The following is a 10,773-nucleotide window of genomic DNA, read 5'->3' as shown; positions in this document are numbered from 1 at the left end:
CCGGAAGTACCAAGATGTATTTGGATCTCAAGGAGAAGTATTGGTGGTATGGATTGAAGAGAGATGTGGTAGAGTATGTGGCTTTGTGTGACACTTGTCAAAGAGTGAAAGCTGAGCATCAAAGACCTGCAGGGTTGCTTCAACCAATGAAGATTCCTGAATGGAAATGGGAAGAAGTTGGTATGGATTTTATCGTTGGATTGCCCCGCACTCAAAGAGGTTATGATTCAATATAGGTAATAGTGGATCGACTCACCAAGGTTGCCCACTTTTTACCAGTCAAGACTACCTATACGGGTGCAAGACTAGCAGAGTTGTACATGGAAAGAATAGTGTGCTTACATGGTGTTCCCAAGAAAATTGTGTCGGATAGAGGCACTCAGTTTACATCACAATTCTGGCATAAAGTACATAGATCTTTGGGGACAAATTTGAATTTTAGTTCTGCTTACCACCCGCAAACTGATGGACAGACTGAAAGGATCAACCAGATTTTGGAAGATATGTTGAGAGCTTGTGCACTACAGTATGGTGATAGTTGGGATAAGAGTCTGCCATACGCAGAGTTCGCATACAACAACAGTTATCAGAAGAGTCTCAAGATGGCACCTTTCGAGGCATTGTATGGACGTAAATGTAGAACGCCTTTGTTCTGGAATCAGACTGGAGAAACTCAAGTGTTTGGACCCGATGTCCTTAGAGACGCGGAAGAACAAGTGAGAATGATTAGAGACAATTTGAGAGTGGCTCAGTCCCGACAGAAGAGTTACGCTGATACGTGCAGAAGAGAGCTGACTTTCAAAGTTGGTGATTATGTGTACTTGAAGGTGTCACCAATGAGAAGTGTGAAAAGATTCAATATGATGGGAAAGTTAGCACCAAGGTATATTGGACCTTTTAAGATCCTAGAAAGACGTGGAGAAGTAGCTTATCAGTTGGAACTACCTGAGAGTTTGTCAGGTGTGCACGACGTGTTCCATGTTTCCCAATTGAAAAAGTGTTTAAGGGTACCAGAAGAGCAAATTCCTTTGGAAGAACTTGCTGTTAAGGAAGAACTTACTTATGAAGAGTATCCGATAAAGATCTTGGAAACTGTCGAAAGAGTTACGAGAAGCCGAACCATAAAGATGTGCAAGGTGCAGTAGAATCGATATACAGAGGATGAGGCTACTTGGGAAAGAGAAGAGGATCTGAGAAAGACTTATCCCTAACTGTTTGAGTAAGCAATCATCCAAATCTTGAGGACGAGATTCATCTTAAGGGGGGTAGAATTGTAACACCCTAATTTTGTATTTTTTAAAAAAATAGTCAAATTGATTTATTTAAGCAATTTATGTGAGCATTCAAACATAGGAAAGTAATAATTTTTATAAAACTAAAATCAAATATAAGATTAGCTACAAGTGATGCATACATGCTGCTGCATATTATTTTGTGAATGTTTGGTATTGATCAAAAATTTCAATGAGAATTGAAATTTGAATTTAAAATGCTTTTGGAAAATTTGTTTGGAAAAAGAAAAAGGAAAATTCTTTCTTTTCCTTCCCTTCCTTGATTTTCGGCCCGCTCAACCGCGCCAGCCCAGCTCCCTCTCCCCTCCCCCTTCTCCTCAATTCTGGCCGAGGCCCACCGAGCAGCCGCGCCCGCCCGGCTTGACCTCCCCGTAGTGCCCCGCGCCGACCCAGCAACCGCGCCGGCCCAAGTCGCATGCGCCGCTGGAAACCGCCGTGCCTCCCTTTCCTCTTCAGCCGCTGACGCCCGGCCCCGCCTGTCAGCTTCCCCTTCCTCCCGCAACCATAGCCCCCGGTCTAGCCGCTGTAGCAACCGAAGACCGCCGTGCGTCGTTGGAGCGCCCCCTCCCCACGCCCCGGCCTCTTTTTAAGCAAAGCCGAACCCCCGCGCGTCCCCTCTCGCTCCCCGCTCCATTTTCTTGCTCTCGCTCACGCCTCGGAGCCCGTAACCGACGCACGGAGAACACCGAAGACCGCCGTCCGCCGTTTGCGTCACCGTCTTCCCCGAGCCGACTCCGACCCCGATTTCTCCCGCTGTGAGCCTCGCCATGCTTCCCTCTACCTCCCCATGCATTCAATTCATTGTTTCACGGCCCCTAGAGCTCTAACCGCATGTGCCGAGGATCTCCGGCCGCTGTCCATGGCGACCGCCACCATGGTTGCACCCTCCGGCCACCTTTTTGGCCTAGCCATGATCCCCTGTTCCTCCGCATCTTCCTGGTGTTTTCGGATATGCTTTACAAGGACCGTGGCCCCCCTAACCGAGCTCGCCGGCGAGTCTTCGCCGTCGGCCATGGCGCCTGGCGGCCTAGAGCACTGTTCCGGCCAGCCCCCCCCCCCTTGTTCTCCCTCCTCTATTTAATCTCAACCGCCCATCGCGAGATGAACGGCCACCAGTGACTGATACCCCTTCGCGGGTAAATTAGCTAAAGAGACCCTGAGTTTTTCTAAGTCCTAACCCGCAGTCCAAAGCGCATTTCCCCGAGTACGCATTCTCGTTTTGAAAGCGTAAAGTTCACTGCTTTAGTCTAAAATACGTTTTCAGTATTTACAGAAATGCCATTTGAACTGTTTTGCTTATAAAATCGTTGTTTTAGCTCCGAATTGATCCGTTCAAATCGCGTTAGCTTCGTAATTTCATAATCTACATGTTAGAACCACTGTTAGTCAAGTTTGGAACTTTTAAATTTCATGGTTAGATTTAATTAAATATATTGCTATAGGAAATCCCGTTTAAATCATAACTTACGCATTTTAGCTCCGTTTTTCGTGAACTTCATGTTGACGTGATCGTAGCGAGACGTAGATTATTTTCACAGACATTTTATCTTGTTTTCTATACTATTGGTGTACTGTTCTAATAATAGGAATGTTTGCTTTGTATGAATGCCTTTGGAATGTTGTATGTTGCCGTGTTGGTCGCGTTCAGACGGTGAGGAGAACGTTGGAGACCAAGAATTCTTCGACGACCAGCAGGACCAGCAAGAGTTTGTGAACCAAGGCAAGTATAGCATGGGATTTACCTTGATGTCCTATTCACCATTATTAATTACTCATTTGCATGTGTCTAATTTTGATACCCGTAAGGACATCCTAGTGATTGATTATCCTGTTCCTTGTCTCCTATGGGTTATTTGCATATGGGTAGATTGCTAGTGCTCTAACTGATCATAATCTATATGATGATGAATGATTCTATGGAACTAAAAGTATGACATGAGTTATAACAACTGTTCCATAGGGCGAAGTTGCAAATGACTTTTGATCATGTTGCTCCTGGCCCTCCATAAGGACTTATCTGTCGGCAAAAGCTGGGACTGACAGTGCAACCGGGAGAGTCATATGGCTCTAACTTTAGCTCAGTAATAGGACCTTTTTAGCTAGTTAGAGGTTACCTTTTTGGTGCAAATGGGGCTTGCCACGTTGGGTATAGGGCTGCCTCTGTTCCTATGTGTATAGCCACGATGGATATGTGCCATAGGAAAGGGGGGTTCCTACATCTGCCTGCCGAGGAAACCTAGCGGCCCTAACTTGTTAGAGAAACCTATGAAATGGCTTCATAGTGTACCATGCCCGCTCACCATGGTAGTGACATGGGAGTAATTAACCCGGGCATATGGGAATCACGACTCGCGATGAATGTGCACCACCTCTGCAGAGGGTAATAAACTGTTATAACAGCCGTGCTCACAATCACGAGCGGCCCAGAAAACTCACAGAATAACTGGTTACTTGTTGATGATCATTTAAGTTGTTCTATGATGTTATATGATACACTTGACCCTGATATCTGTTCATATGGGATTAAACGGGAGCTTAAGCATAATTTGATAACACCTGATATTAAAAGCTTGACTTACTAAAAATGCTAACTGCAGTAAACCAGTGTCAACCCTTTTGAGCTTCATAACCCCATGTTAACTTGTTAAGTACGGGATGTACTTACACTTGTTTATTTTCTTTATTTGGATAAAAATCCCGGATGGGTAACAGATGACAACGGGTATGAGGAATTCCCTGAGGATTTTTAGGCTTGTGGTCAACCAGTTGACCTTCCCTATGATGAAGCCCACGAGAGAGTTATCTTTTTATTTTCCGCTGTGTGATGTAAGACGATGATATATTATGAACCTGATGTAAGAGACACCGTGATGATACTTTATGTAATTTGTCAGCTTGTGCGTGTGATTGATCCCTGGGCACACATGAGTTTTGTGCATTCAATTTTATCCTTAAAATTGGGTGTGACAAGGAGTTAGCTCATTTGAAAAAGGGGCGAAAAACTAAGTGTTTGGAGGCTTCTAGTAGGCACCGGATATAACTCTGGTGGTGATCAGGACATACCTCCTTCGGATGCACCCGCTGATCCTCCAACCGTTATGCAAGGTCCAATGACTCAAGCTCGAGAATGTGACAACTAAATTTATAGGTGAGCTCCTTCTTAAGCGATCCTTTGCGTAGTTTTGATAATAGATTACTAACTCATGATGTTATCCTATTTAGGAACATGGGAGAGGGTCATGAGGAACTTGGAGGAAGGTGTGGAGGCAGAGAAGACCAGCAAGGACGCTCCACACAAGACGGAGGCCCAGTCCAACTCGACTTTGAAGTTATCATCACATACCTAACACCGTCTATTGACACAAAATGTGACGCACTGTGCCTCACACACAGCAAGCCAAAAAGCGTAGCTTCAATTGGGTTCCCGGGTGCTTCGTTATCCGGAAGCGTGCCAGTCAGTTTGACCTGAAAACTAACAAGGGATAAAACAATTAAATGTCAAACCGGAACATGTCGGGTAATACCAGACAGTTCCATATATACGGCCCTGAAGCCACTTACAACGACATACAGCTATAGAGAGCTGTCTGCCAATGAGTTCATACACCATTCAGCTAATCGTAAGGTGAATGTACGTGAAGACCTAATTGCCGAATGCATGTGCATGGGAAGACATGTTTGAACAAGTAAAATTAATTATGAGTTAATGCATAACCAAGCTCGGCAATCCAGCCGAATTGGGATCCATGAAGAAGGAACGTGCAAATAAAAAACGATTAAACTAAAGTAAAACCTGCATCTGCCGCACGACACCTAGTTTCGTTAAAGTTTAAACGTGATTAACATGCATGAACCCGCGACATGTGACAATCTAGATTAAAATAATTCAGCCATTATGAGCATATTATCTATCTGCAAAGGCAATATAAAAAGCAATGATCGTTGAAGCACGAATAAAACCACGAGAGAAAGAAGGCCAAACAATATCAATCTAGATTGGGCATAAGTGTGTTACAAATATATAAAAGGTTTAAAATATGCAACACTGGATAACTTAATGAATCTATTTAGATTTGCCATATCTAATATAGAGCCGATAACTATCTCGCTTTAGCTAAGCATATTGAGCAAACGCCTGCCGCACGGTATCTACTCATAAACAAAGCATAAGCAAAGACTTCTTGATTGTCAAGCAAAGATCCGCCGCACGACCATTGAAAACAAACAAGACTACTTGCATCACGTCTAAATCCACCGCATGATACTAAACATGATAACAAGGTTGTCGGAACTTACGGAGGTCGACGGATCGATGACTCCTCTCGAAGAACTCGACGACACGACAAGAGGACTCGAAATTTGGCACGGGGCCGGTTGTATTGATTTGGTTGTGAACCCTTTTTACAATGGTCGAGGGTCAATATTTATACCCTAGACAAAATGTGAGTCCTAGAGGACTACGATTTACAAAGGAACTTCTAAACAAACTTGGAAACTTACGATTCCTTACCCTAAACTTATAAATTCCTTTATTATTACAACTCTCATCTTTCCGATCGGTCTTGCCTGCCATCTTCTGTTTTCCCGAATGGAGTTACCGCCTTCCAGAGTAACCGACCGCACAAGCATTTAGCCGACCGCTTGTTTTGTTTGCCGAACAACCTTCTTCCCGCATGTGGGTCTACCTGTCATCTTCCAGAATCGACCAAAATCCAGTGTTAACACATGCCCCCTCAATTTCGGGATAAAAGTTGTTTTATTCTGAAATTGACCACAAGCTCTTTCATCCTCCTAGGTCATCACCGTTCAAAACCGCAGCCGCTGCCCAAAAATTCAAGCTTTCAGCGCAACCTCGGACCTCCTTCAAATCTTCAATGGCGACCCAGGATGAAATCCCAGAGGTAAACTTTACTTATATTCGGCAACTTTCATCTTATCCTCCCGCTCCTCTTTTGATTTACTCCCCTCTGATTTCAATCATCTTCTAAAGGAATACAAGAGCCAGATTTTGATCCCTTATGCTGCCAACCCCGACTCCTATTTCCTTGGCCCAATGGGAAATCCTGACCCTTCTGAAATTATTGAGAAGGAAACCCAAAGAATTCCTTTCAAGTCTGGGATTACCTCGCCAAACCGATGGCCAAACACGTTCAAGAATTAGCCATTTCCCCCAATCACCGGATGGCGTAACTGGTACAGGAGAATGTTGGAGAAAAGCAGCAGCCACTGGGAAAGTCAGGACATTAGTCATTGTCTGGAGTTATCTTTAGCAGAGACACCTAGGAATGATTCCCTTCTGATAGCAGCTTCTCATTTTTGGTCTGACGCTACCAATGCCTTTATCTTTGGTCATGGTATTATGACCATCACTCTAGCCGACGTATTCATGATAACTGGCTTGAATGTGTCATTGCCAGTATATCCCTACAAGTACAAGAGCAAAAGTAATCAAAGAGCCGTCAGCTCTGGATGTGGATGGGTCAAACATATTCAGAACTACATGAATGCATCCGGTGCCGTCTTTGACAAAGAGTTGAAAGCTTTCATGAATATGTGGCTATGCAGATTCATCTTCTGTGGAAAATCCAATGAACCAACCCTGAATCACATGGTAATGGCTGAAGACTTAGCTGCAGGCACTCAGATCCCACTAGGCAAATATCTCTTAGGGTCTGCTTATCATATGATGCATCAGATCACCCTTCAAATGCGCCAAGGTGGAGAAATTTCTTGTGTGAATGGCCCCTGGTGGCTAATTCAAATGTGGCTCCAGCTATATATGCATCAGATAACCCCTGTGAGCCTCTTCAACCTAAGTTGTCCCTCAGTTAACTATGCTGAAGGCAGCACAGCAAAGGTTAAGGCTTGTCAGACTTATGGGGAAGCAGCATCATCTATAAGCATTGATATAGATATTGGTCATTTCTTCAAGCTATTTTTCAAAGGATTCAGCAATGTGCTCCGGTTTCCTTACAGAGAAAATGAAAATCTGACTTTGCCCTGCAAGTTTAGCTATGAAATTGGTTGTTCAGGCCAAGAATCCACGGAGATTTTCAACTCCTTTATCAAACCTTGCACTTTGCCAGCCGAATTTCATCATGGGAGATTAGTACAATCCACCTATGAATTCTATCATCCAAACATGGTGGCCAGACAATTAGGATGTGGCCAACTGCCTCCAAAATTCCTCTTCTCAACAATCATAAAGTCAAGGGAAGTAATAACAGAAGGAATGGAAGCCAAGAAGGTCTTTGAATTAGGATGGGAATTGCCAATATATGAACCATCTCCATTTGGGCTAATAGATGTTGCTCATCCCTTCTTCGTTTCTTGGTGGCAAGAATGGCATGCTCATATCTTCAATATATCAGTTCATTCTTTATGCAAAAACTTGCAACCCGATTTTGCTTCTGACAGTGAGGTAATTTCATTATGCCCATCATTTCTTGTTCTTGAATCCACTTCTTACTTTAACATCTGGCCATGCACAGGATCTTGAGCTTACTCCCCCAGCTAAAGCAATCCAGTACTATTCAGCTGGTCCCAAGCCTGCTCTGGGGTTTGATGCTCCAAACTTAAAGGAATTCATGAAAACTTCTGCAACTTTGGATTCAGCACCTCTAAAGGCACTCATGAGAACTCCTGCTACTTCAGCTGCTGCATCTTCCAGAGGAAAAAGCAAAAGGAAAACACCTGAAAGTTTTCTCTTACCCAAGAAACCAAGGACCAAGAAAGCCAAATTATCTCTTAAGGTATGAACTTTTATTCTCTATCAGGTTACCAAACTCTCTTAGCAGTAAGCCTGACCATCCTTTACATTCATTGCTTCCATTGCAGCCACAAGTAGAAATTCCCACACTAGGCAATACCTCAGCACCCAAACCCTGAAGTTTTTACTGAAGATGAAGAAATACATGATAGCGAAACTCAGAGACTCATGAAGCTGAAGGTTCAAAGGCTCATAAACCTGATGAGACTATAGGTAACATTATTCAACCAATTTCTTTTTCTTTCTCTTTAACAACATCTATCTTTTATGCTCATTATCATTTACTTTACTGAGAATAGATGAAAGCTTAGATGAACTGGCAAGGGAAACTTCTCCTGATCAATCTCCAGACCCGTCTCTTCTGAACCTTCAATCAAGTCCTCCAGCAAGCCAGGGTATAACCCATCCTGATGATCAATCAGCCCAACAGGTAATGCCTTGTCTCACACTATATTTTAGCAAAATTACCCAATCGGCTAACACCTTCTTTCTTCTTCTTTGTCTAGAAGAACATCACTAAACCGACCACCAGTTACTCCTTCTCTATTGAGGACTACATTATTGAAAAAGGTGAAGAGATCACTTCTCATCAAACCTTATCACTGGAGAATCAGGCTCGGCTAAAAGAAGTGATCGTTCTGCTGAATAAGGATACCATTAGTCTGGTTCAGGATGCAGACCAGATAAAAGACCTCCTTGAACTCATTGATCAAGACATCCCCTTTGCTCTCAAGGCCCCCCCTAGAATCTGCAGCCCATCTTGATGACCACTTCGCTATGGTGAGAAGGGCAACCAAGAACATATCTTCAAGGGCCGCTCTGCAGAAGGATAGATCTTTGAAAAAGCTAGAGATTAAAGATCTTCACTCTCATATCCAGACTACGAGAAATTCCTTGGCAACCTTGGAGCCTGAACTGAAATCCATGGAGGATGAAAAAATCAGACTAGAAGCTCAACTAGCCGAACTGAATGCCAAAATTCAGTCTCACAGGGCCCATATAGCCAATCTGCCGAAGAACATAGAAGCAGCTTCGCTAAAGATAGCTTCGACCATCAAAGAAGACCAGCAGATCAAAAACAAGTTATCCAGCATCCAGAGTTCTGAAGATGAAGATCAAAAAGTGCTAGATAATGTTAGCCGAATCAGGACTGAGGCCATAGAAGCAATCAATCATCTTCTGAACCAGTAGACATTAGGCTTGTAATAAACTTTAAGTGTGATACCCTCTTTCCCTTGATTAAACAACTTTATGTTTACTTATTTTCATTCGTTCGGAAAAAAGCAATCAGCCATTTTCCCTTAAATCACTCGATTAGAATGTAGCCGATTATCTCCATTCTTCCGATAGCCGAACAAATCCAATTCAAATACTGTGAGGGTATAGCCGAACAATGTTGGCTCCAATAAATCAGTGAGATAGTCGAGCGACGTTCGACTTAACCTATGCCTGGCCCAGCCCAGTAGCGGCCCAGCCGAAATGGAAAAAACCTACTCCGCCGTTCGGGATTCTTGCCCCACACAACCCCGTGGAATTCGCCACAATCCTTCGCTTCGGCTTATAAATAGACCCTTCCGTTAACCTTCATCGCTATCTTCGCCTCAGCGTTCTCACATCCGTCTCCTCCACTTCCTTCGTTCGATTCATTCCAGAAGAAAACCCTAACCTCCATCAAAGCAAATGACGAACAGTGGCAACCATGGCAAGCGTCATACCGACGGAGAGGCTGAAGGAAGCAGAGCATCGCGCTGCCCGGGCGTCGTGGGTATGATTCGGCTCTTTGCCCCCCTTTGCAATTTCCTTGTTCATCTCTTAATTTCGATCTTTCCTTCATCATTCATCAGGATAAGAGTCATCAGCTCCAGCCAATACCATCTCCTTCCTCCGGTGTCGGCAGCCCAACCGGGAACTCCATCATCCGGTTCCTCCGGGTCTTCTAGTTCTTCAAGCTCTTACCACTCCAATCCTTGGGGTTCGGCAGAACAAGCAGATGCACACCATCCATACTCTCACGAGGAGGCGCTCAAGTTTCGCCAGGAGAGGGACGAAGCCCGGGATGAGCTAGGCGACGTCTCCAAGAAAGTTCGGCATCGACCAAGCCGAATGGGAGGACCAGCGGAAAGCAATTCTGCGACGCCATCACCGGTTTGATATCTTCATTTAGTTTTATCATCCTGACTTCCTTTGCTTGGCCGACCCATTTCTTCTTTTCTGCCCAGCTCTTTCCGCGGAGAATGACTGCTTGAAGGGCGGCGGCGAACAAGATCGCCGACAAGGTGAATGCCCAGGGGGAGACATCCGAAGCACGCCTTGATGCTGTGGCCGGCCGCATCTGATAGGCGTCACCAAGGTGTGCACCTCGACGCTTCTCTTGGGCTGCGGCAATGACCTACCAAACAACGAGGATTACTCCCTCCCACGCCAGTGGCTTTGTTGCGAGGACGCCCGGACGAAGTCGACGACATCGATGGAGCGTCTGGAGGCCTACGACGATCATGCTGCTTGTGCCCTTGCCGAAATCACAACCCCCAGTCCGTCTTCACAAGTATCTGAGGAATAGTTTGTATTAGGATGGACTTTTTATAAATAATCTGTCCTTTGGAAGATACCTTATTCTTTGATTTCTTTCGGTAAAATTCCACCTTGCGACTGTCAGAAAATGCTAAAAACAACCCCAGTTTCGGATAAACATTCTGTGCTAGAGGCGATGCA

The sequence above is a fragment of the Miscanthus floridulus genome, chromosome 9 (genome assembly GCF_019320115.1).
Source record: "Miscanthus floridulus cultivar M001 chromosome 9, ASM1932011v1, whole genome shotgun sequence".
In the NCBI taxonomy this organism is placed as follows: domain Eukaryota; kingdom Viridiplantae; phylum Streptophyta; class Magnoliopsida; order Poales; family Poaceae; genus Miscanthus; species Miscanthus floridulus.
Note: the sequence above shows the minus strand (reverse complement) of the source record.